Consider the following 27,945-nt stretch of genomic DNA (forward strand, 5'->3'; position numbering starts at 1 on the left):
CCAAGAAATATCCAACGTTAAAGTTTTCCGGACGGGTGAGTACATGTGAGTCAAAAACTAGGGCACTATAAACAAACTGCATATCTGAATCACAACATTCCCACATGTAACATGTCGCGTAAGGCGAAATTTCTACATTTAGTCAAGCTGTGGAACTCACAGAATGAAACTGAACGCACTGCATTTTTTCACAATGACCGTAGTCCGCCGCAGTTTAGCGCGGTGGTGGTTTCGCTGTGCTGCATAGCACGCTTTTCTGTACCTCTCTTCGTTTTAACTTCCTGAGCGTGTTTTTAATCCAAACATATCATATCTATATGCTTTTGGAATCAGGAACCGACAAGGAATAAGATAAAATTGTTTTTAAATCGATTTCAGAAATTTAATTTTGATCATAATTTTTATATTTTTAATTTTCAGAGCTTGCTTTTAAACCGAATATAACATATTTATATGTTTTTGGAATCAGGAAATGATAAAGAATAAGATGAACGTAATTTGGATCGTTTTATATAACAAAACATTATTACAATTTTCAGATTTGTAATGACCAAAGTCATTAATTAATTTTTAAGCCACCAAACTAAAATTCAATACCGAAGTCCGGCCTTCGTCGAAGATTGCTTAACAAAAATGTCAATCAATTTGATTGAAAAATGAGGGTGTGACAGTGCCGCCTCAACTTTTACAAAAAGCCGGATATGACGTCATCAAAGACATTTATCGAAAAAATGAAAAAAAATGTCTGGGGATATCATACCCAGGAACTCTCATGGAAAATTTCAAAAAGATCGGTCAGGGCGGGGATGTAGCTCAGTCGGTAGCGCGCTGGATTTGTATCCAGTTGGCCGCTGTCAGCGTGAGTTCGTCCCCACGTTCGGCGAGAGATTTATTTCTCAGAGTCAACTTTGTGTGCAGACTCTCCTCGGTGTCCGAACACCCCCGTGTGGACACGCAAGCACAAGACCAAGTGCGCACGAAAAAGATCTTGTAATCCATGTCAGAGTTCGGTGGGTTATAGAAACACGAAAATACCCAGTATGCTTCCTCCGAAAACGGCGTATGGCTGCCTAAATGGCGGGGTAAAAACGGTCATACACGTAAAAGCCGTGGGAGTTTCAGCCCATGAACGAACAAACAAATAAAGATCAGTCCAGTAGTTTACTCTGAATCGCTCTACACACACACACACACACACACACACACACACACACACACACACACACACACACACACACACACACACACACACACACACACACATACACCACGACCCTCGTCTCGATTCCTCCTCTATGTTAAAACATTTAGTCAAAACTTGACTAAATGTAAAAAGAGCTTGCACACATGTACTATTTTCACAGCTTGACAGTTGGTGGTGGTGGCGGCGGTTAAGGTTTTGTTGTCGTCGTTGGAGTAGTACTAGCAGAAACAGTTGTTTTTGTTGTTGTTGTTGTTGTTGATGATGACGATGACGATGATGATGAAGATGATGATGATGATGACGATGATGTGTGTGTGTGTGTGTGTGTGTATGTGTATGTGTGTGTGTGTGTGTGTGTGTGTGTGTGTGTGTGTCTTTATGTCTGTCTTCGTCTGTGTGTGTGTGAGTGTGTGTGTGTGTGTGTGTGTGTGTGTGTGTGTGTGTGTGTGTGTGTATCTGTATGGGAGTGCCTGTGTGTGTGTCTCTGTATGATTCTGTGTCCCTGTGTGTCTCTGCGTTGGTCTGTCTGTTCACGATCGCATGTACGTATGTTGCAGATATTGTTCAGGACGCGAAAGATTGGTTTCGCCTTCAGGTTAAACATGGAAAAGCCACTCTTGATAGAATCCAAAACGTGTGTGGTAAGTATATCCACAAAAACATTATGAAACAGACTCAGTGCATTTGAAAATAGTAACACTATGATCTATCAGTATGCTATGTCTGTTACGTACGAATAACCTAGTTCAAGGTCAGTTTGACCGACTCTCACGAGACTGGAATGAATATGAGACAAGCATTGATTCATATTTATTATTGTCATCATTTTCACAAGTTTTCATTCACAAGCACCTGGGAAATAAATCTCATGTTCCCCAGGCAACAAATCCCCGGTTACCATAGTTGCAGGAAGCAGGTTATACATGGATAATCAAAAGCAAACCCAATAGAAACGCTCGGGGATTCTTCGGCTCTTTTGATTGGTGTTTCCCCAGACCTAAACAGACGACACGACACTGCTTTGCAAAGTTCCAAAAACAAACTGGCAAACTGGCAAAAGTAAACAAAAAACAAAACTACTTCATGAAAGGTCATACATTCATCAAAAACAAATGAAACCTAGTGATATGTTTTGTCTTCTTACAGAGTCATGGAGTGCGTGTATCTGTGTTTCGATACACAGACGTTCGGAGAAAGACGAACGTCAAGTTCAAGTAAACCGACACCTGACACACACATTTTGACCCGTGCACAAGACGTTGTATCGATAAACGAAGCACAAATAAGAAACAGTAATAAAAGCAAAGAAAATATAGCAACAAGATATGCAAACATCTAACAAAGCCGAGCCACCAGAATGACAGGTCTAATGAAAAACAAAGAGGTACCGAGTCGGAAACAAGATCGCGATTCTTTCCTTCGCTGCACGACGCAAATCTTCTGTGACCTTTGACCAAACGTAGCTTCCACATTCGATCACTCAGCTTAATATGTACAACAGAAAGCCGAGGGGGTGGAATACCGAGATGAACCTACAGAACTGTGCATCCTCAAACCTGACATATTCATCCCAACATTTAATGAACTCAAAAACACAGAAAGTTGCTTTCACACGCCATCTTTGATTGCCAGTGGTTATCAAACCGGGACTCGTGTGGTTATCAGCACGGAACCCGTGTTTCAAAGCATGGCTCCCTGGGTTGCAATTGATTGTGCACTTATTTTCTTACTACCAAAATGATGACAAAAACGATGTTTGGTGGTTTGTTGACAGACCAGCTTTTTTGTCGGTCCTCGGGGGGCATATCGACTTTTGTTTCATATTTATTGACCGCGGCCTTCGGCCTTGGTCAATAAATATGAAACAAAAGACGATATGCTCCCCCTCGGACCGACACAAAAGCTGGTCTGTCAACAACCCATCAAACATCTTATATTGTTATCATGACGTTGACTTAGAGGATGTCCTCTTTCAATCTACCAATTCAAAGTTCAAAGCGAAAGCCGACTCATTACACGCGCATATACAGAAAGTGACCTGTCTAACTAATTGTGAATAAAATATCGCCAGTGACAGCCCTGCATTCGAGTTTAATGCCATACCAAATGCTTACACCTTTATGGACACAGTCACATTCAAAATGTGTGATAAGAAACACACAAACCTGAGGGAAAACCCCCGGATAATTTGCATGCTTGCCCTGTTAGGTCAACTTTTGTGTCCTTTGTATGTTTAGACTGTAAAATATTTAGAGAAACTAACCCAACACATACTGCATACGACGTAGCAAGTGGCATGCACGTATCTAGTAGCCTACTCAATGATATAGTTTTAAACGTGGTGTGCTCCTTTGTAAGCATGTTGTTGTATTATTAGGTGTGTGTTTGTGAATAACATGATGTTGAAACAAAAACAAATTATATTACTCAATGTAACACGTTGCATATAAACCTACATAGAATATTTTCGGATCCTAGTGTTATTTCATTCTGCATGGCATACACAAAATGTACATTTCTGTTTCAGGCAAAACTCAAAGGAAAGTGGCCAGCCTCAGTCGGACCCAGCAACTCACGATACTGGTTCTCGCTTTGCTCCTACTGCTATTTCTGTTCTTGGACCTCCGACAGGACAGCGGAGTCTTCCACGGTGTTGTCTTTCCGTGTCTTCGCCCTATCACTCTGGTCGTGTATCACCTCTTCCGTTGGATTTTCTATGTCCTCTACCAGGCCTGCTACTGGCTCGCGTATCTGCTGTATTCCGTCATAGCATTAGTCGTTCGGGGGTTCTACAAAGCTGTGGTCTTTGTAGTCAAAGATTTGCTGAATGTGGTCCATACGATTTGTAGCGGGGTCGTCGGTTCAATCGGGAAGGTTCTTGGTTACATGTGGTCCAACGCTGTTGGTCTGTTAAAAGCTCTTTTGTTCGGAGGAGTCGTTGTTTGCGTTGTGGTCTTGGCTAACCCAGCTTTTCGGGAGAGGTTTTTGGTCTGGGTAGGTCCGTTGGTGGATCGGTTTCAAGAACTCGCAGGGGGGCAGACTCGGCCCAAGAAGCAGAAGGATAGCAAGAGAAAATAATGTTAATGCTGGGATGTCGTTTGACACCAGGAGTCGACAGAACTCCGATCAGACATTATTTGAATTGCCAACACTTTTGATCTGCCTATTCTTTTTTTTTTTTATTATTTTTTTTTTAGATGTTGTTGGTGGGTTTTTTTTTCTTTTTTTTTTTTTTTTTTTTGCGGTGGAGGCAAGGCAACGCCAAGCACTAAGTTTCGAAAAATTGCCGAAACTTTTGAGGCCCTTTGTGCAAATTTGCTGCCAGCGATAAATACATTCGTGCAATATTCCTGAAATGTATTACCAAGAAGAGCAAAATGGGGTTCACCGCTGTAGGCTAGAAATGATTTACACGCCGCTGACGATTTATTGATGTGTTGCCAAATTCTGTGTAACTTGACACGGATGCAACAAAATGTTAAGAAGTCTCTTTTGGAATAAATAAAATATACAGTGAGCAACATTTCAGGAACATACACAGACTGCTGGGTGAATATGATAAGCCGAATACTTTTGCACGTTTGTCTTTTGACATTCTATAAGCTTTTTGATGAGCACGCTGGTCACACTGAATCCTTGAACGTGTGTGTGTGTGAGTGTGTGTGAGTGTGTGTGTGTGTGCACTCGCGCGCAAAATGTACCTTTGAACAGTCAGTTTTTAATTCAGAGCTACGGTGGGAGAGACTTTTCAGCCTGGTAAGCTACCGCCCGCTTCACACACAGACACAAACACAGACACAAACACAGACATACACACACACAACCACACACGCACACACACACCAAACAAATACACACACACACGCACACACACAACCACAAACACACACACCAAACAAATACACACACACACACACACATACACACACACACACCAAACGACGAAGAAGAAGTGGTAGTTTCAATCACACTTCACAGCTGACGCTTTATTCATAACTAGCTGTAGCAGTTTATTGGAAATACTCTTCAATTAATTCTTGACTCCGTCCTTGACAAAGGTTTTATCCTTCTTTGAAAAGATTACACACACAAACACACACACACACACACACACGCACACACAGGTGCGCACGCACGCACGCTAACACACACACACAGACACATCGACGCACGCACATACACACACGCGCACCCCCCCCCCCCCCCCACCCCAACTGACTGAACGAGACGGAGATTTGGCCAGCAAAAGTGAAGAGAGTGAACAATGACGCCATGGCAGTACGACGCATGGCATAATTTACATCAAAATTTGAAGTACTAAAAGTGAGGAGAGAGAGCAAGCAAAATGTGGCCAGCACGTACCAATAAGCTTTTTTGAATATGGCGAAAAATGTGTAAGATTGAGAGAAACATATCTTTACTGTTGTGAAACCCTCTGAGATACTTCTGCCTCTTACTTCCCCAAACCCGCATCACCACCCACCCCCATCCCCACCACCACCACCACCTCCTCCCCCCCCACCCCACCCCCACACACACATACACACGTACACACACACAAACTTCACCAACCCCTTGCGAAATTTTAGATTATGTGTAAATACCATTGTGCCTGAAAAGTTTCTTACGTTGTTGGTTTAACAGACTTTTATTCAATATGGGTGCGACACGTAACGAGCATACTTATTTACAATCAAGATTACAATCTTCGACGCTGAGCAGAGAGCCGAATACGCTGCAGGTCTCTTGCCCAAGGCCTCAGCATGTCTCTGACATCTGGGAACAAAACTGCAAGGAAACCAACTGCCAGACAAACATACGCGGAGCCCACAATGAGTGATGTCAGGATAAACCAAAGCCAGATGACAACCGCGATGATAAAACTTACAATTGCTGTGACCAAAAAGCAAAAAGAAGAAGCGAGGTACCACAGTACAGACAGAACCCAAGACACTGGACAGTAAACAAGCTGGCAAATCAGCGGGACGAAGAGTCCAAAGAGAAAGCCATTGGGGCGGTTGATGTCGTTGCACACAACCAGGAAAATGGTTAAAGTCAGGGCAAAGAAGGCAAGCTGGTCCCGCTGACTGAGTCCGTCCCAAAGCCTGACGATCTCGTCTAAAAAATAAATCGAAGTAACAACTTAACAATGGGTTAATAAAGCTGGCGATACAAAAAAAACGTGAAAGACATAAACGTTAAACACACACACAACACACAACACACCACACACCACACACCACACACCACACACACACACACACACACACACACACACACACACACGACAATTGCAAGTTCGACTGTAAGTTGTTAATAAGCCCACCTATGCGTTCGAGGGGAGCAAACTTGACTCGTGTTCTCCGGTTGTCGGAAGGTACACCTCCCACTGCAGCTGAAGAAGAAAAATAGATATGTGTGACACCTAGGGAGGAAAACAGGCAGAAAGGCGGACGGACGGACAGGAAGACAAAAAGCAAAGATTTACCGAAGCATTTCAAGTTGTCGAAAGTAAAGGTGGTTGTCAACGTCATGGTGCCGCCAAAGGAGTATATTTCTCTCCTACATTTTTTTCACGCCCACATCAGCTGGCTAGCTTCTGCTTGTAATTCTTCTTCTTCTTCTTCTTCTTCGTTCATGGGCTGAAACTCCCAGGTTCACTCATGCTTTGAGCACGAGTAGGTTTTTACGTGGATAACCGTTTTTACCCCGCCATTCAGGCAGCCATACGCCGCTTTCGGGGGAAGCATGCTGGGTATTTTCGTGTTTTTGTAACCCACCGAACTTTGACATGGATTACAGGATCTGTTCCGTGCGCACTTGGTCTTGTTCTTACGGTTACGCACAAGGGGGGATAAAGCACTAGCAGGTCTGCACAAAAGTTAACCTCGGAGATCGGAAAAATCTCCACCCTTAACCCACCAGGAGGCCGCGGCCGGGATTTAAACTCACGACCTTCCGATTAGGAGTCCGATGTCTTATCCACTAGGCCACAGCGCCCGTCTGCTTGTATTTCAAATACTGATGTCGAACCCGTTTAAAACTTAAAGCACATCCTGCAGTCCTGCCCTTCCTTCGACGCCCTGAGACGCAAGACATGGCCCCCAGTCCAGTGGAGGCCCACGAGAAGCTCTGGGGGCAGGAAAAATCGCTCAGGCGGACTGCGGACTTCGCCCTACAGACCGAATTGAAGATTATAGCATGGTCAGGAACGCAAAAGAAGAAGAACAAGAAGAACATGAACAAGAACAAGAACAACAAGAACAAGAACAAGAAGAACAAGAACAAGAACAAGAACAAGTTTATAGGTGGTAAATCATGCCACTCACTATCATCACCGTCATCACCATACAGTTTCTGAACCCGGTCAATCCTGCATCGACACGTTGGACAAGGGTGACGTAACAGTTTGGTCAAGCATGACTGGCAAAAGAGGTGCCCGCAAGGGATGCACGCACCACAGTTGTTGATCGCCTTACTTTCCAGGCAGACCGGACAGGACAACATGTTTTCCTCGAGTTGAAAAGAAGTTGAAAGAGACTGAAAGAAAGAAAACCAGAAATATTATTTGCTGGAATATTCAATTACAGACCAAAACAAACAAGTCGCGTAAGGCGAAAATACAACATTTAGTCAAGTAGCTCCAATTGAAATTCCAAAAACATATAAATATGTTATATTCTGATTAAAAACAAGCTCTGAAAATTAAATATATAAAAATTATTATCAAAATTAAATTGTCGAAATCAATTTAAAAACACTTTCATCTTATTCCTTGTCGGTTCCTGATTCCAAAAACATATAGATATATGTTTGGATTAAAAACACGCTCAGAAAGTTAAAACAAAGAGAGGTACAGAAAAGCGTGCTATCCTTCTTAGCGCAACTACTACCCCGCTCTTCTTGTCAATTTCACTGCCTTTGCCATGAGCGGTGGCCTGACGATGCTACGAGTAAAATGGCATTGCGTTTCATTCTGTGAGTTCGACAGCTACTTGACTAAATATTGTATTTTCGCCTTACGCGACTTGTTGTAAAAGTTGAGGCGGCACTGTCACACCCTAATTTTTCAATAAAATTAATAGAAATTTTGGCCACGTAATCTTCGACGCAGGCCGGACTTTTGTATTGCATTTCAGCTTGGGGGCTTAAAAATTAATTAATGACTTTGGTCATTAAAAATCTGAAAATTGTAATTAAAATTATTTTTTTATAAAATGATCCAAAATTACGTTCACCTTATTCTTCATCATTTTCGGATTTCCAAAAACATATAAATATGTTTTATTCGGATTAAAAACAAGCTCTGAGAATTAAAAATATAAAAATTATGATTAAAATCAAATTTTCGAAATCGATTTAAAAACAATTTCATCTGATATATTCCTGGTCGGCTCCTGATTCCAAAAACATTAATATTATAGATATGATATGTTTGGATTAAAAACACGCTCAGAAAGTTAAAACGAAGAGAAGTACAGAAAAGCGTGCTATGGAGCACAGCGCAGCCACTAACGCGCTAAACAGGCTCGTTAATTTCACTGCTTTTTGCACGAGCGGCTTTCAGTTTCATTCTGTGAGTTCCACAGCTTGACAATATGTAGTAATTTCGCCTTACGCGACTTGTTTGTTTGTTTGTACGTCCACTTCAGATACAGGTGGGTCGACGTGATACGGAATGTTTCGTATTGTCTAAATGATGACACGTTCCAATAATTAACATTTTTGTTTGTTTGTTTGTTTGTTGTGGGGTGTGTTGTTTTTTGGTGTATTTTTTGGAGGGGAGGGGGGACATGAGCAGTCTATTTAGTTGAATTTAAGAGAATTGTCACACAATGACGAGAGCTCAGTTTATGAGGAAAGTTTCGTGTAATGATAATGAGAAAAGCTGGGAGAGCAGTGCATGGTTTTCCATTAACGAGTAAGAACTTTCAGCATGAGCACAATGATACTGAGCCTTTCAAACAAAACAAAAAAATATTTTGGTTGGGTCATTACTCAGTTTAGAAGGATTTTTTGTTTTTACATTAAAATTAGCCGTGGACGTGGACACTCGATACCTTTGACACAGCGATGATGTCGACATATATTTTTAAAAAAATATATAAAAGGTCTTTGCAATGAACAAAGGGGAAAAAAACAACCAAAAAGTGTCCCTCCATACTAAGCCCACATTTTGTAAGGCCAACACCTAACTAAACTGGGTCTGCAATTAAAATTGAAACTGAAAAGAGCAGCTAGGCTTTAAAGTTATATCAGGCAAGCGTACGTATGATGAACTAGATGAATACCCGCTTCGCCGGGTAAGGCTGCGCCGGGAAGAAGTCGACCCGAATACCCGGCTGCGCCGGGGACCCGGCTATGCCGGGTGCGCACCGCACGGAGGAAGGGAGATAAACGCGGCTGAAAACACTGGAGAAGATAAGGAAGAGTTACTGGGAATGGATCCAGAGAAAAACCAAAGTCGGTTCAGCGCTGCGCGCTGAGAGCACGTGTTGAAATATCTCATCGAGCAGGCTGTGTCCAGGGTGTACCTGAATATGGGCACCAAATTTGAAACAGATCCATCGAGAACCTTGGGCGTGCATCGCGGACACACAGACAGACAGACACACACACACACAAGTCGTATATATATATATATATATATATATATATATATATATATATATATATATATATATAACTATAAATGGGAACTTAGGTCTCCCGCTCCAAAAAGGGATTTTAAGGTTCCCAGTAAATATATTGGATATTTATCAATGAAATTGTAAGTAAATCACCACAAATACATACTTTCAAGGTTGATTATTTATTGACAGAAGACTTATTTACAAAAATAAAAAAACTGCAGATATATGATTTGTCATGGTGGTTTTTTGAACATATAAGGGGGTTTGGGGTGACTAACCTTAACCCAACCTTAAGTCACCCTTTTGAAAAGGGGGATTTAAGGTCACCAGATATATATAAAAAATGTGTCCAGGCTTAAAAAGAATGTTGTAGCTTTCTGTAGGGAGTTTGGTGGCTAAAATTAATTATCATTTATCATCAGTTAGAAAAGGGGGTTTTACAGAGAAAAACCTGCCTACAAGATTGAAAGTATGAGCAGCTAATAAACAACTTAGCAAACATTGCTCTAGAATGCCCCTTTAAAGGTACAGATCGGCCCACTTTGATCTAACAGAAACTATATCAAATAATTCATTTTCATTTTTTCATTACTTTATTGGATATTTATCAATGAAATTGTAAGTAAATCACCACAAATACATACTTTCAAGGTTGATTATTTATTGACAGAAGACTTTTCATTTCATTTTCATTACTTTATTGGATATTTATCAATGAAATTGTAAGTAAATCACCACAAATACATACCAGGTTGGTCACCCCAAACCCCCTTATATGTTCAAAAAACCTTAGGGCCACCATGACAAATCATATATCTGCAGTTTTTTTATTTTTGTAAATAAGTCTTCTGTCAATAAATAATCAACCTTGAAAGTATGTATTTGTGGTGATTGCTGGGAAATTCGGGTCGCTTCCTCCCAGTGGAAAGCTAGCAGCAACGGAGTCGCGCTACCCAGGTGTCTGCGTGTTTAGGTGTATTCAGCCACCTGCACTTATGGCAGAATGATCAAGGTCTTTTACGTGCCATTGTGATGACACGGGGGTGGGACATGGCTTCCGTCTCTGGGTCTGCACATAAAGTTGACCCGTGTCCATCCCGGCCCGAATTTGAACCTGCGACCTTCCGATCACAAGTCCAGTGCTCTACGAACTGAGCTACCGGTAATTGTCCAGGTTTAAAATAATGTTAGCTTTCAGTGGTGAGCTTGGTGGCTAAAAATAATTATGTTTCACGGAAGGCAGTATCGTCCCTCCGTTGACATCAATCAACTGATGCAACATTTTGTCATATATCGTTTTGGCTAAATTAGGTGAGTCTGAATTTGTTGCATAAATGATTTTATGTGAACTTGCGAACATAAACCTACCTACAAGATTGAAAGTATGAACCGTTTAGATTTTTAAAACATACCAACAAGAGAGTTTACATTTGTTGTTCACTGCACCCAAAAGAACTTCCTCTATAATGTTTGTATTCTTATTCCTAACACTGCATATTTGTAACATAATTTATGAAATTTTCTTTAACTTTCAAATTGAAACCAATGAAATCTTAACAAGGCCGAAGTGAAGAAGGAAATCATTTGTTATAGGTGAAGAGATATATATGCAGTAATCTACGCCCTTTTAGACGGTCATCCATCCGCATCTTAGCCCCCTCGCTGCTTAACTTGGGTGTTATAACGGGAACAGATCCATGAGACCATCAATAGCCTGGTAATGCTGAAAAAAGTCTTTATTCCAGACAAGAAAAACAAGAAGAGCAAACGCTCGATCGAGTCACTTTCGCAGTTCTGAATATTATATGAGGCATCAGATGGACAGGAAGAAATTGCTATTCACAACACAATACAGATGTAAATAATTTGATAAAGTTTGAATCAAATCCGATGAATAGTTTCAGAGATATGATATTTCAATTTTTTTCCTTCAAGACATACCTGTGACCTTGAAAAAGGTCAAAGGTCACCAAAGCAGACGTCAAAGTGTAGAGGTCACTGGGAGTCACGTTCACATAAAATTTGAGCCCGGTCACTTTTATAGTTTCCGAGAAAAGCCCAACGTTAAGTTGTGTGTTGCCGAACAGAAAAGGCTAGTTATCTCCCTTGTTTTTCTGATAACGTTCGTAAAAGGCTACAGATGTAAATACTTTGATGTAAAGAATAATCCTACAAAGTTTCAATCACATCCGATGAACTTTGTCAAAGATATAAAATGTCTAATTTTTCCTTTGACGCTGACCTGTGACCTTGAAAAAGGTCAAAGGTCAACGAAACCATCGTTAAAGTGTAGAGGTCATTGGAGGTCACGACTAAACAAAATATGAGCCGGATCGCTTTGATAGTTTCCGAGAAAAGTCCAACGTTAAGGTGGTGTCTACGGACGGCCGGCCGGCCGGACGGCAGGCCAGCCGGCCGGCCGGACAGACTAACACTGACCGATTACATAGAGTCACTTTTTCTCAAGTGACTCAAAAACCGACTGGTATATGATTATGAAACGCATCATTGACAGAATTATGATTGAACTCAACAGTATGTGTTTTTGGACAACCTAATACAGAATAGCCGACTTGCACAATACCCCGCTTCAATAGCTCTCGAGTGTGAAAGAGAAGGAAAGTTCACTTCGCTGCGGGCAAACGTTTTGCTCTCACAAGCACTGGTGTTTTCTGGCTTGTGTGAAATAAATGTTTTAAAAAAAAACTTGATTGCCTTTTCTTTTTGCACGGGCTATGCTTGGGTGCTTTGAACGAACTTTCGAATTATTCTCGCGGCTATCATTGCTGCAGCACACTTTTCACATTGAAAATTCACAATTTTATGAAAATTATGAATTGTCAAGGCGAAGTGTCTGCAAACTCTCACTGAGCTATCCGGACATGCCCCCATTTTGCGGCAGATCTCGCAAGGCCATGAAAGTTACGGCAGATTTATCGCGCGATTTGGCGGTGCAGGCCGATAGTGCAAGTCGCCTATTGTCATAAAAGGGAAAAGGGGGCTTTAAAGCAACAATCGGATGACTTAGATACACGATAAAGTGCTGTTCACATGGAAGACTTGCAACCAACTTGTGACCAACTTTCAAGCGATTTTAGTCGGCGGCAAGTCAAATCAAAATCTCTGCCCATGTGAACAGCACAACCTCGCAAACTAGGGATGACTCGGTCCTGTCGGGATAATATTCAGTACGTTTAAACCCGACGGGATGAAACTTATCATGGATCACCTTTAGACACCCTATTACAATTTACATGTATTGAGAAAATATGGTAATTATTGTTGTTGTTTTATTTTTCTGTCATTTGTGTGGTAGCACTGTTAATGTCACTGGAATTTCAAATGCAAGCATTAATTGTTTGTTTGTTTGCTTAACGCCCAGCCGACCACGAAGGGCCATATCAGGGCGGTGCTGCTTTGACATATAACGTGCGCCACACACAAGACAGAAGTCGCAGCACAGGCTTCATGTCTCACCCAGTCACATTATTCTGACACCGGACCAACCAGTCCTAGCACTAACCCCATAATGCCAGACGCCAGGCGGAGCAGCCACTAGATTGCCAATTTTAAAGTCTTAGGTATGACCCGGCCGGGGTTTGAACCCACGACTTCCCGATCACGGGGCGGACGCCTTACCACTAGGCTAACCGCGCTGGTCAAGCATTAATAAATTTACAGTAACAAAACTAACATGCAACACAATCTATGTTCGCAGTCAGAAACATGCAACACAATCTATGTTCACAGTCAGAAACATGCAACACAATCTATGTTCACAGTCAGAAACATGCAACAAAGTTGTACAAATATTTATCATTTTATTGACACTCAAGGAAACTTTAGAATGTTCATTTAAAGAACTCAAACAATTGTAACTGTATCTTAAAGAAATTAACAATAACTAAAAACACTAAATTGGAACTAAGGTAACATTACAATGTCCATCTAAAGAACTCACTTGTAACCTTTAAGGTAAACAGGAATAACATGGGATGTCCCGCTTGTCCTAACATGGGATGTACTGGTCGTCCTAATGTGGGATGTGTCGAACAACCTTATGTGGGATATCCCGGTTGTTTTAACGTGGGGTGTACCGGTCATCCTAATGTGGGATATCCCAGTTGTTTTAACGCGGGATGTACCAGTCATTAATGTGATAGATGTATTGGTCACCCTAACGTGGGACATGTACTGGTCAGCCTAACTTGGGGCATGTTGTCGCCATCCTAAAATGGGAGATGTACCAGTTGTCCTGATATGTACCGGTTATCCTATTTCATTTATACATTGCTTTAATTCCAGTCCATGGGTCTTCTCAGGACTAAGGACTGGGATTTTATCCTGTGACCTGCATCACAAGATTTTCGCAATCATAGTTGACGGAACTGTGCCACGCTCCTCTACTTTCTTTATTTGGTGTTTAACGTCGTTTTCAACCACGAAGGTTATATCGCAACGAGGGAAAGGGGGGAGATGGGATAGGGGAAAGGGGGGGGATGGGATAGAGCCACTTGTTAAGTGTTTCTTGTTCACAAAAGCACTAATCAAAAAATTGCTCCAGGGGCTTGCAACGTAGTACAATATATGACCTTACTGGGAGAATGCAAGTTTCCAGTACAAAGGACTAAACATTTCTTACATACTCATGATACTGCTTGACTAAAATCTTTACAAACATTGACTATATTCTATACAAGAACCACTTAACAAGGGTAATAAGTGAAGAATTTTATGGGTGAGAAAAGGAAAGTAAAAGGACTTTGGGGAGGCAGAAATAGAGAAGAAACAAGAAAAAGATCCTAATTAGGTTCACGGCATCGAGAGTGATGCGACCTTCTCTCAGAAATTAGTAGAGAAGGCTCCCCCATCCACCACCCGGGGGACACGCCTCTACGCCAATTAGGGGGCGCCACGCTCCTCTACGAATGAGCTACATTCCGCCCAACCAACTGGACAAAACCCGTTGGATGGACCGAACCCGGGTCCACAACGGGAAACAAACACATCTGCAGCCCCAGACAATTTTAAGTGGGCAAAACCAGTTCACAACAGGAAACGAGCACATGTGCAGCCCCAGACAATACCCCAGAAATGCAATTGTAAGATTGTATGGAGAGTTTGAAGGGTGAAAAGAATAAAGGTGAAGAGAAATAGTAAAAGATAAGAGAAAGTGATGTTTTACTCGCGACTCTTACGACAAGCACAACACCCTAATGTGGTAAGATGTACCGGTCCTCCAAACGTGCGGAAATGTACCAGTCATCATTATTGCATTGCAGAGAAATGCAATTATTTTCAAAATGCTTCAAATTCAATACACAACAACAATAAATGCATGAGTGTTCGCGGTAAGTAAGTGTGCCTATTCTTCAATAATTTCCGCATGCATTTCTTGTTTTGGAAATTAGTACCAAGGCAAAACATGAGCATCAAACGACATTCCAAATTTGAGCGATATTTTACCGAGGATGCATTGCGTACGTTGCTTTTCCAGTCATCTGTAAGCGTTTGTAATGCATCTTTGGTAAAATTTGGAATGTCATTTTATGCGCATGTTTTGCCTTGTCTGTTGTCACTAATTTCTAAAATAAAAAATGCATGCATAAAGAGTAGGCACACTTACTAAGTTACTTACTCAAGTTACTGCGTACACTCATGCATACATTTATTTCAGTTATGTATTGAAGAATTTTGAAAATAATTACATTTCTTTGCAATGCAATAATTCTAAACCTGGATTTCCTTATGCTAATGCTTCATTGTAGTCAAGCGAAGTGTTTTCATGTGCTTACAAACAAGTTTAGACCACCAAGGGTAAACAGCCCTTTAATAATAATAATAATAATAATAATGATAATTCTTCTTCTGCGTTCATGGGCTGAAACTCCCACGTTTACTCGTGTTTTTTGCACGAGTGGATTTTTAAGTGTATGACCGTTTTTACCCTGCCATTCAGGCAGCCATACGCCGCTTTCGGAGGAAGCAGGCTGGGTATTTTTGTGTTTCTATAACCCACCGAACACTGACATGGATTACAGGATCTTTTCCGTGCGCACTTGGTCTTGTGCTTGCGTGAACACATGAAGGGGGATAAGACACTGGCAGGTCTGCACATAAGTTGACCTGGGAGATCGAAAAAATCTCCACCCTTAACCCACCAGGTGGCAGCGCCTGGGATTCAAACCCATGACCTCTCGCTTTGGAGGCCGGCGTCTTACCACTAGGCCAGTGATGTTCCGAGGCGTCGGTCATCGGTCATAGACCGATTTAGGTTGTAAAATGACCGATTGCAAACACCTCTGTCCCGTCAAATGACCGATCCGATCGCGAAGTCAGCGGTCATTGTCCGATAGTATTACGTCTAGAGCGGTCACTGCAAGAAGAATCTGTACAAACTGAAGTATCAAACCCCGTTAAAACGAGTTCGAATCAGGGCCTACTTGAACTTTAATTTTCACTCCCGGTCGAACAATAACACAAGGGACGCAACTCTCGACCGAACAATATTACAAGAGCCACAACTCTCGCTACTTTTGACAGCGACACTTTACTTCCGCCGCCACATTTCTGCAAAGATGCCGCCGAAGAAAACGGTTTGCGTGGGAAAAGGGCAGACACTTTTGAGTGGCTTTGTTAAAAAAAAGTACGACACGGACAGTCGAGTTGCAGGGCCTTCGGCCCCGTCGGAGACTGAAGCCTCAGAAGGTGAGCCAATAGATCTACAACCTCAGAAAGAGACGCAGGAGGAGACGCAAGAAACGAAAGTAGGGGCGACCAGAAAGTTTGTGCAGAGCTGGTTTTATATGTTCCCTTGGCTCAGCTACAGCAAAGAAAAAGAACTGATGTTCTGCACCATCTGTCAGGAGGATGGCGTTGCCTCAAACTCGTTCACCGTTGGCTGCAGCAACTTTCGCAAATCCGCACTGGCATCTAAAAAGGTTAGGTGCCATGATCGGTTCGCTTGATCTGAATGTCCTATTGTTTTTTTGTAGTCAGGACATAATGTCCTATTAGTTTTTTGATTCAGGACATTTTGTCCTGTTGCCCTCCAGTCCTAGGAACATCACTGCTAGGCTATTGCACCCGTCAATAACAATAATAAAAATAATAATAATAAAGTACTTTCGGAAAGCCTCAAGCGTATTACATTAATTGGCATACACATTGTTGATACAGGTATTAAAAACATACAAATTAAGAAGTAAGTAAATGAATTGATAAACGAAGTGAGGAACAATAAGTTAATAACCCAAACGATTTTGCACAGAAATACATATATACACAAAAGCAAGCAATATTAAGACATACGGCGTATAAAAGACGACATATAAAATCAATACTGTGAGGAAATCTAAACAAGATACTAAATAGTAGTTTTTGACATTCATAAAAAAGCATGCTATTCATACCTGTCAAGTCCTACGCATTCTGCGTAATTCTTACGGTTTTTCGGTGTTTTTTGGGTCCTACGTCGTATACCTCAAACCATACGCATTTTCAGCATTTTTTTTTTTTATTGATTTTAAAAAAAAAAAATTAATTTATTTATTTTATTTTTTTTTTGCTGGCATGGACTGCCGTTCATTCATTTCTGAGGAGGAGCTTGCACCAGCAACACAACAGAAGTTCTGGCATGATGTGCGCCAGTTCTACGTGGCCTGTGTGAGGAAAATGTTGAATAAATTTCCATTTGGCAGTGAAACCCTGCAACACCTTTAAGTGCTGGATCACAGTCTGGGAGCTGACACACTGACTGCCTTCTTGCAGGTCAAAATTAACTCTGATGCATGCTGCCATGATTTTAAGGTGACTGGCAGCATGATTGACAAAGCAAAGATTTGCACAGATTTCTTTCTTTCTTTGGTGTTTAACGTCGTTTTCAACCACGAAGGTTATATCGCGACGGGGAAAGGGGGGAGATGGGATAGAGCCACTTGTTAAGTGTTTCTTGTTCACAAAAGCACTAATAAAAAAATTGCTCCAGGGGCTTGCAACGTAGTACAATATATGACCTCACTGGGAGAATGCAAGTTTCCAGTACAAAGGACTAAACATTTCTTACATACTGCTTGACTAAAATCTTTACAAACATTGACTATATTCTATACAAGAACCACTTAAGGGTAAAAGGAGGAACAGAATCCGTTAGTCGCCTCTTACGACATGCGGGGTGCAGAGAAATAAGGATGTGGAAAAGAAGACTTTTGGTAAGTGAAATAAAGGTGATGGATCCAGTCAGGTAGAAATAAGACAACAAGAAAAGAATTGGAAAACTGCAGGGAATAGTAGGGAGAGTTTTCTTGGAAGGAAATATAGGTGAAAGGACTGGTAAGGCAGAAATAAGACAAAAGAAGAGAAGTAAAGGGGTGGGGTAGCTTGGTAAAAACACTCCCGCCGCGTGAAGGCGACCCCATGGGAGCATTTGCACAGATGAATACAACTAAGAACACAAGTGACAAGTGACAAGTGAGAAAAAAAATGAACGAACAAGAGTGCAGTGTAAATGTATTACATGTAGTGGTAAATAAAGAGCAGTTTGTGCAGAAAGAAATTTATGTGTTTTACTTTTAGTTTGCGAAAAACAATCTGATTGGTTTAGTGTGTATGCATGAGAAGTTGAATTTGTGTGTTTAACCACATCCTGATCCACGCATTAACTATGGTTTTTGATCCCCAACTATGGTTTCTTATGCCATTTACTATGGTCAGAGGCCAAAAGTACTTGACAGGTATGTGCAATTGCAGAAAATATTCACAGAATTAAAAGGCATACAATCGCAAATGTTCTGTATCCTTGTTCGTGAATGTCTGCGAGCATGAGAACCGTCCGGTCCCTCGCTTTACTCTGTCCCCTTGACTAATTACTGTCTCACAGTCACAGTCCCTTTCTTTGACTTAGTCTCTCAACCTCTCTCTGATTTGATTCGTTGATATTTGATAACTTGATTTAACATAGAATGGCTCTGTGTGCGTAATTTTAACCATTACTTAAACCAATGTTCACTTTGAGTAGCTGAGACGTGAACTGCATATACCGTAAACAACACACACTAGGGGTAACCAGCCAGGAAAATTCAGTAGCAGTCAGACTGTTGTGCTTGCGACCAAAGCCTACGGACAACTGAATATCACACGCACTGAAAAATGTGATGTCTCCTTCACAGTCTAACACACACACACATACCGTAAAATCCCTAGCATAGGCCCACCCCCCCCTGTGCACAGATTTAGGGCAAAATTGGGGGGTGGGCGTTTGCTAGGGATAGACCCCTTTGCACAAAGTAAGTTTTGTGCTCAATCGTGTAATTGAGTGAATACAAACCCCGAAAGCATGTAAGTTAGGTCGTGTGAGTAGAAGTGAAGGAAAAAAGAAAGAAAAATGACTTTGAGGTAAAGAAGGCCAACCGAGAGAGAGAGAGAGAGAGAGAGAGAGAGAGAGAGAGAGAGAGAGAGAGAGAGAGAGAGAAAGAGAGAGAAAGAGAGAGAAAGAGAGAGAGAGAGAGACAGAGAGAGAGAGAAAAAAGGACTGGCTCTTCTGAAAACAACCCAAGCATAGTCATTCATATAAATTTATAAAGTAAAAAGAAAATCACCAGACCTTTGCAAGGACAAACAATAACAACACAATTCCGGGAAAAAGAAACTTGATGAAATGTCGAAATGTCAACACCAATGAAGCCCTTTCTTTCTGTACAGGGAAGAAATTACACGATCGTCTTTGGAAATGAAACGTTAACTGAACTTGGATTTTGTCTTCAAAAGGCCCAATCTTTCTGAGAAAGAAAAACCCACAAACTTAGGAAAAAAAAGAGGAGAAACTCGAAAAAACATGAACGATGGGTGGGAGTGAGGAGAGGGGACAAAGAATAAGAAAAAAGGAAAGAAACACGAAAAGGTAAAGAAGGGGAAAAAGATGACTTTTAGAACAGGCTGCACAAATCCTAGTGAAAGTGAGCCTATAGTCTCTTTGAAAAAAGCAGGGTGGGCGTTTGCTAGGTAGTTACCCCTGTGCACAACTTTTGGCCCAAAGTGGGGGGTGGGCGTTTGCTAGATGGTGGGCTTATGCTAGGGATTTTACGGTAATATATCCTTACAAACTTGTATGTAATACTTGTGCCCATACACACCTATACTGTAATAGTCATATCCTTACAAACTTGTACATTCTTGCGACTGTACATATATACCGTATTTGACGGACTACAAGACGCGACTTTTTTTCAAAACAAATCGCATTGCGGCTTATAAAAAGATGCGGCTAAAACGTTACCTAAACTTGAATAGCATTCACCTAATGGAAGTCGCCGCGGATTTTCATTTCGCTCGATTAGCGATTACCGGTACTTTATTAGCTCTCTACTCAAGACTCGGCCCTTTTCTCTTTCTTTCGCGAATCTTCGTTTGTCAACAAGTCGTCGTGACAAGATACCGTACAGAGAAACATTGGATGTATCAGGATCTCGCGCGTGCGCGAGATTTCGTTTTTTTGTGTCTTGCGATAGTTGGAGGAGCGAGAGCCACCATGTTGTGTTTTCGTCCGCTCGAAATGTGCGCAAAAGTTGTAAATCATCCCAAAAAAGCTTATTCCGGGCGGGACTACATGTGCGTGTTGGTTACAAATTGTGTGTATGTGATGTTTTTCTTCAAACCTTTTCACTTTTCTTCTTTGTTTCACTTGTTTATTCTCCGAGCCGATTTTGCCAAATACTGTAATTTTCGTTTGCCTGGTTGTTTTGATTGATTGACACGATCTGATTATTTTTTTTTCGACGGCGGCTAATATAGTGACGTGGCCTATACGTGGCTCGTCCCAATTTTTTGTTAAAAGTCGGGGGTGCGGCTTATAAAACGGTGCGTCTTGTAATCCGTCAAATACGGTACACATATAATTATACACAAACTTGTACACATTTGTGACTATATACTCATAATATCATATCCTCACAAACTTGAGCATTGGTCCGGACGTTTGTCCCATTCACTTATCCATGAAATGAATGCGAGCTTCTGGATATATGGCCAATGAAAATTCTTCAAAAGGTTTCAAACATTGAGCCCTGGTTTTTCTGAGTGTTGTTCGCTCATTGAACACTTTGGTTTTAACCAACTTCACCAATTTGTCTTTGGAGAAATGTCTTCCAGAAAAAATAGTGTGCAATTGTAAAAAGTTCAGTACACAATCTTTACCTGGCAATTTACCCTTTGTGCCTGTCCATTTAGCAGTAAAAAAAGACTTGAAAATAAGAGGAAACTGATTCAGTGTCAGCAGATGTCCAAACAACATAGTCTCTTTTCTTTTTCAATGAACCCTGAGCAGAAGAGGGCTGAGCACTAGTCTGACTAGAGTCCTGAGCAGAAGAGGGCTGAGCACCAGTCTGACTAGAGTCCTGAGCAACAGTCTGACTAGAGTCCTGAGCAGAAGAGGGCTGAGCACCAGTCTGACTAGAGTCCTGAGCACCAGTCTGACTTTCTTTCTTTATTTGGTGTTTAACGTCGTTTTCAACCACGAAGGTTATATCGCCACGAGGGAAAGGGGGAGATGGGATAGGGGAAAGGGGGGAGATGGGATAGAGCCACTTGTTAAGTGTTTCTTGTTCACAAAAGCACTAATCAAAAAATTGCTCCAGGGGCTTGCAACATAGTACAATATATGACCTTACTGGGAGAATGCAAGTTTCCAGTACAAAGGACTAAACATTTCTTACATACTGCTTGACTAAAATCTTTACAAACACTGACTATATTCTATACAAGAACCACTTAACAAGGGTTAAAGGAGAAACAGAATCCGTTAGTCGCCTCATACGACATGCGGGGTGCAGAGAAATAAGGATGTGGAAAAGAAGACTTTTGGTAAGTGAAATAAAGGTGATGGATCCAGTCAGGTAGAAATAAGACAAGAAAGGAATCGGAAAACTGCAGGGAATAGTAGGGAGAGTTTTCTTGGAAGGAAATATAGATGAAAGGACTGGTAAGGCAGAAATAAGACAAAAGAAGAGAAGTAAAGGGGTGGGGTAGCTTAGTGGAAACACTCCCGCCGCGTGAAGGCGACCCCATGGGAGCAACTGCTTCTTCATCAGAATGTTTACGTAGTAAATGTCTTCTCAGATGGCTGTCAAAATCTCCACAGTAAACACAGATTTCCCTGAAGAAGTTGACTTTGAAGTAGAAGTTGCTCCTTTTTCACTGACTGTTGAAGTAGAAGTTGCTCCTTTTTCACTGACTGTTGAAGTAGAAGTTGCTCCTTTTTCACCGGCTGTTGAAGTAGAAGTTGCTCCTTTTTCACCGACTGTTGAAGTTGCTCCTTTTTCACCGACTGTTGAAGTAGAAGTTGCTCGATCCTTTCCCACCGACTGTTGAAGTATAAGTTGGTCCTTTTTCACCGACTGTTAAAGTAGAAGTTGCTCCTTTCCCATCGACTGTTGGAGTAGAAGTTGCTCCTTTCCCACTGACTGTTCAAGTAGAAGTTGCTCCTTTCCCACCGGCTGTTGAACAGAACACAACATTGATGTAAAAAAAAGATATAGAAGGGATCCGAGTCCCTTCGAAAGATTATGCCAATATGTATGTGCATGCTGGGTATCTGCTTTGACCACAGTCTAATCGTACCGTGAAGCAGGATCTTTTTCACATGCATATATATGATGCACACGTCGAGAATAGGCACGAAGAGTCTTACATAAGTCGACCCTGGATAGACTGAAACATCATCCACCCTACTTTCGAAGGGACTCAAACCCTTAACTTAACTTTGTTTGCTCACCGCCCAGTCCACCCTTTGGTTATCTCAGGGCAGTGCTGCTTTGACATTTAATGTGCGCCACACACAAGACAGATGTCGCAGCACAGGCTTCATCTCACCCAGTCACATTATTCTGACACCTGGCTAACCAGTGGACTCAAACCCAGCCAGGCATGTACTATGTAGAGCAGCAAAATGTCGCCAAGACGACAATTTGCCGCAACAATGAACATAATTATGCTGACTTTGTCACAGAATAAGGCTGTCGGTTGAACTTTGAAGGCTGTTGGTATTTATTCATGCATAGTGTGTGTTATTCTTTTTTAAAAACCGTTATGGTTTTCTTTTCAAGATGGGTGCATATAAATGAGCAACTGATTGTCTGGCTATCTGACTGACTAGAAGAAGAAGAAAACAAGCATTGTCCGAGTGTGCGGGCAATATACCACCACCTGCTGCATAGATTTTCTCCATTTATTCCCTAACATTTAAAATTAAAAAGTCAATAATGAAAATAAGAAACACATACAGACAGTTTGAGCTATCAGTAAACTGCCGTGGGATGTTTGTTTGTTTGTTTGTTCGTTCTTGGGCTGAAACTCCCACGGCTTTTTATTTACGTGTATGACCGTTTTTACCCCGCCATTTAGGCAGCCATACGCCGCTTTCGGAGGAAGCATGCTGGGTATTTTCGTGTTTCTATAACCCACCGAACTCTGACATGGATTACAGGATCTTTTTCGTGCGCACATGGTCTTGTGCTTGCGTGTACACACGGGGGTGTTCGGACACCGAGGAGAGTCTGCACACAAAGTTGACTCTGAGAAATAAATCTCTCGCCGAACGTGGGGACGAACTCACGCTGACAGCGGCCAACTGGATACAAATCCAGCGCGCTACCGACTGAGCTACATCCCCGCCCCACTGCCGTGGGATAACATAGGATAGCCTAGCCCCATCTTTGAGAAAATTGATAGCAATCACGAGCCGTCACTTACGCAAATTACGCTATTTATGCACTTGGTATTCGGTCCTGGAACTGGTACTACAAGAAATATATCACAGTCGGATATCCGATCGGATATCACTTCTATTCAGTAATCCAAAATCAATTCTGGTCAGTCCAATTGTTGACATGAGCTAAAGCAGGGCAACAATTTTCCGCTCAACACAGGCACAGTACAAACAGATTATTTATACACAAAAAGTCATACTGTATCATGCAGGGCCGGACTAGGCTAAGAGGAGGGGGGGGAGGGGAGGGGGGGTTGCCAGTGGTGGTCTAGGGGGAACATCCCCTTGGCAGGGTCAAGGGGCAGAGCCCCTTGTGGGGGTGAGGGGGCAAAGCCCCCTGAAGCTGATGGGTAGGTCATATTCTGAGATAGGAAAATGGTCGCTCCTTGCATGAAACGGCATAAAATAAACAATAATAAAAAATGTTTTAAATAAGTGAGGTACATGATTAGGCTGGGGGGGGGGGGGGGGAGTTGCGCACCCCCCATAACCCCCCCCCCCCCCCCCGGTAGTCTGGCCCTGCCATGCATGTGAAACCTGGCAATGTTATTTGTCTTTGAAAAAAATACCTTCATTTGAAGAGGACACCTTTCCTTTTGTAGGGAGTGGTTGTACAAGTGGCAAAATTGAGTACACCGTAGATACAGAGTCTGCGTCAGAGTTTTCCGTGTCTGGTCGGTATGAGGCATCCTGTCAAACAATTTAAATACAAACCGGCATGAAAATCCCACAAATGTATTATAATTTTGGTTTCTTTCAATACTTACATATGCATTATCCTAATATATAGCTATTCTGATGAACACGTGGGGGAATTCGGGGGCTGTGATTGGATAGTCTCTTCCTATCATCAAAGCATATTGCTGCCGAAGTCGGCCATTTTACTCAATATCCAAAAGCATATTGAGTAAAATGGCATCCAAAAGCATATTGAGTAAAATGGCCGACGCATGGTTCCGGTTTACACAACTGCACCACGCGGCGATGTTTCTATCGACAACAGCATACACTGACAACTTGAAATTCTTCTCGGGAATGTTTTTCAGCTTTACAAACTTGAAATTCTTCTCGGGAATGTTTTTAAGCTTTACAAATGTCGATAGCAAATTTCCAGAAGCTGCAATCTGAAGCGACCTATCTCTGATTCTAGCAGACGATCTCTCCAATGTTTAACACAAAATCAGCAAACTCTCCTGTCACATAGAACGTCCATTGTATAGTGCAATGTTGAAATGAAGTTACTGGTCTGAAACATTTAGTCGTTTCTTCTGAGACAATCCTTGTTCTCTTATCATCTGCAGATTTACCGGCGCAGTCTTCACCACGCGAATTCCCAACAGAAGTCAGACTTTCGAACATACAATATACGTAGGCAAGCATGATACGTCATGACGTCATATGATTCCTAGCATATTGACGTAATGCTAAACATCCGGTTATCTCGAGTTTTCTCCGTAATACATGTCCGTGGGTTTTTCAATGTTCGGTTATTTCCGTGGCTTCATGCGGAAAGGGAACCGTCGTCTGCACTCAACGACATGGACCATTCTGGTACTTGTTGCTGACAAAAACATGATTTTAACACAGAATTTAATGTCAGAATAGCTATATAATCGCTATTGTGTTTTCATCGTAGCAATAGGGTCCGATATTTAGACTCGAACAAGTATAATGCGACTCGTCTTCGACTCGTCGGCATTATACTTGTCTCGTCTAAATATCGGGCCCTATTGCTACGCTGAAAACACAATAGCTGGTAATGATGCCATAATTGCTAGCACGAAAAATATGATAAACATTTATGTCTAAACCAATATTTATCCTGCCAGATAAATCTATACCTAAAGGTACATCTTTTTATTGGCTTATTGGAATCCTCACGTTGGAAAATGTCTGCGACCATTTTTGTTATGTCTCAAAAGTATTTATAAGCGCTATACGATCCAACAATCTTCCGATCGTGTACGTCGGAAGTGACCTTTAAACTTTTAAATCGAAATTCGCCTGACCGTCGGCTCGACCACAGGCAAGGCAGGCGTTAGCTTTGGGGATTGGTTTGGTATACAGAGAGAGCCTCTCTCTCAGTGCTGGGCCAGTCGCTATTATAGAATACTGATGGGCCGGTCGATGCAACGTGGTGTGCGTTGAGCTGTGATTGTCGCGGAGGGTATGAATGACACCGTTTTCATTATCTGTACGATAGCTACCCATTGCCTAAAATTTGAAATACAGGCTTAGTTATTTACTTAGAAGTGTGCATTTTTCTTGGGCTGATAGTGTGGTTGTGCACAAGCTGTTTGGTCTACAGTTGGGGGTAGAACGCCAGTTTCTAAATATGTGATGGTCTCCCCGACTGCATAGCATACAGAGTGCTCACCAATGCAGTTTCAGTGCCAGTAGGGGGTTCGCTGTTACTATACGATCATTCTGTGAACTACACAAGTTATGAACATGTGCTGTTTGGCCAAGAAGTGGCGTATTTAGTACATATGGGCGTGAATACTGGGTTTTCTTTCTAGTGCAGTAGTGGTGGAATGCTAGCTTCCTGGAGATTAAAACTTGGGTGGAATATAGTTAGGAAGGAAGGTTGGGATTCAGATCGGCTAAAAATAAACATGGCAAAAATTGCTCTGGACTGGCCCTTTAATCAACAGTTGTATATTATTGATTTCGGGGATATAACAGTTACAAAACTACATATTCAGGTTCGGATTTCAAATCCCCATTGATCTCCTCTCCGTATTCCAATGAAAAAATCAAAACAAAACAATCAACCCCATACGATTCCACGCACACAGATGCACCCATTTTCACATTCCCCTCACAGCGCGGGTATTGTCTATTTTATTCTATGCACAAATAAGCGATGCTTTGAGTAAAACCAACGTTTGGATTGACCATTGCATTATCTTATCAGTGTTTATGTAGTGCCCATATCACACCATATCCCATTACGCGTAATAGGCAAGTATGTCACACGCTTTCCTTCTCTGCCACTACTAAAGCAAACGTGTGCAAGATTGTTACATGCTTTGGAGCATGTGCAAGAACGGATTCAAACTCGAAATCGTCCCCCCAAAATGCACACACAACTTTTATTTCTCCTGCTGTTATTGTTTCTTCTCTTTACAAATTCTTCAACGCTGAGAATACTGTACTGTTTCCATACGCGAATTTAGCTGCCCTTGGAAAGTGGCTCGCTCAGGAGGCCTGTTAGTCTGAAACTGGAAGGACAGAGTTCTGAACATAGATGACAAAGACCCCGAAAAGAACAACATTTCGCGGATGCAGACACAGAAAGACGTCACGAAGAATGCGATGCTTCAAAAGATACAGACTGTGACGATGACTGTGACGTCGTTCACATATACCGAGACGTCATTCATAGTTGTTCGTTCACTTCCGTCAAAAAGTAGATCTCTCCACAATGGCTGCTCCTGTGTTTAGGTTTGTCAAGCTTGAGTACGCAAAACGTGTTTGTTCTCTCCTCTGTTGAAGCTGTGACATAAATGCTATTCCGACTTGGTCGTGTGACAGAGTTTTCTTCCACACTCGATTAGCTGATGTCTAACTCAGCCTGACGGCTTCGTTAGACAATCAACGTAATCTCGTGTGGAAGAAAACGTGTCACACGACCAAGTCTGAATAGCAGGTAATGTGATATGGGCACGACATATATATTTTAGTTTCTACACTCACACTGCTCTCAGATGCTGAATGGTTTGATTGGTCAGACTCGATAGATTCACACTCAGTAGGAAATCCTGAGAAAAAAAATCAACAAATTGTTTTAGCAGCAGCATTTCATCCACAGGGGTGCTGGTGACTAAGACCTTCCAAATCTGAAATCCACAAGATATTATTTTTTTTGCGCACCTAAATCGGAAGACTAAATAGTCAAGCATGAAAACACACAAGAAAGCTATAGGAAATTGACGCCAAAAAAAATTGATGAGCGGGGTGGGTGGGGGTGCAATCTATGATCCGATTCGTGGCCCCAGGGTGATGACGCTGTTGAAAGCGCCACATTTCAGTGGCAGTGGAGTGGAGTAACGCTTGCCGCGTCTTTCGTGGGATGTCTAGCAGACGACATCGCCAGCTATACTTTCTCGGTAATGAGAAATCAAAATCTTTAGAGTTAATTCCTGAATCGGACCTGATCAAATCGGAAATTATTTTTAAGCAAACATCCCAAATCAGAAATCCGTTTTGAATCAGACAACTAGCACCCCTGCATCCAACAGCATAGCAACAATTCCCAAGTATCATACAAATTAACACACAAGTGCACAAGACATACGGTACTTTACCCACTTTTGTTTTTTTACAACTGCCGATAACGCATGATT

At 41.8% G+C, this 27,945-nt stretch overlaps 3 long non-coding RNA genes across 4 annotated transcripts in view; 1 reads left to right on the forward strand and 2 right to left on the reverse strand.

Annotated features, from left to right (window-relative positions):
• The window catches only part of LOC138957150 (uncharacterized), an 18,553-nt gene extending 14,159 nt beyond the window's left edge, over nucleotides 1-4,394 (forward strand). The window contains exons 5-6 of one of the 2 annotated variants that reach the window (XR_011452942.1): nucleotides 1,762-1,845; nucleotides 3,732-4,394. This is a non-coding gene — a long non-coding RNA (uncharacterized lncRNA). The remainder of the gene's footprint in view (nucleotides 1-1,761; nucleotides 1,846-3,731) is intronic. The other variant, XR_011452943.1, reaches the window with a different exon arrangement.
• A 1,344-nt stretch (nucleotides 4,395-5,738) lies between these two features.
• Nucleotides 5,739-7,765, reverse strand: LOC138957151 (uncharacterized). The gene is made up of 3 exons (XR_011452944.1): nucleotides 7,534-7,765; nucleotides 6,531-6,599; nucleotides 5,739-6,322 (listed from the first exon to the last, which is right to left on the reverse strand). It is a non-coding gene; the product is annotated as an uncharacterized lncRNA (long non-coding RNA).
• Nucleotides 7,766-12,537: 4,772 nt separating this feature from the next.
• Nucleotides 12,538-27,770, reverse strand: LOC138957153 (uncharacterized). Its single transcript, XR_011452946.1, has 3 exons — nucleotides 27,296-27,770; nucleotides 24,166-24,286; nucleotides 12,538-22,325 (listed from the first exon to the last, which is right to left on the reverse strand). It is a non-coding gene; the product is annotated as an uncharacterized lncRNA (long non-coding RNA).
• Nucleotides 27,771-27,945: the final 175 nt, after the last annotated feature.

The sequence above is a fragment of the Littorina saxatilis genome, unplaced genomic scaffold, assembly GCF_037325665.1.
Source record: "Littorina saxatilis isolate snail1 unplaced genomic scaffold, US_GU_Lsax_2.0 scaffold_142, whole genome shotgun sequence".
Classification (NCBI taxonomy): Eukaryota; Metazoa; Mollusca; class Gastropoda; order Littorinimorpha; family Littorinidae; genus Littorina; species Littorina saxatilis.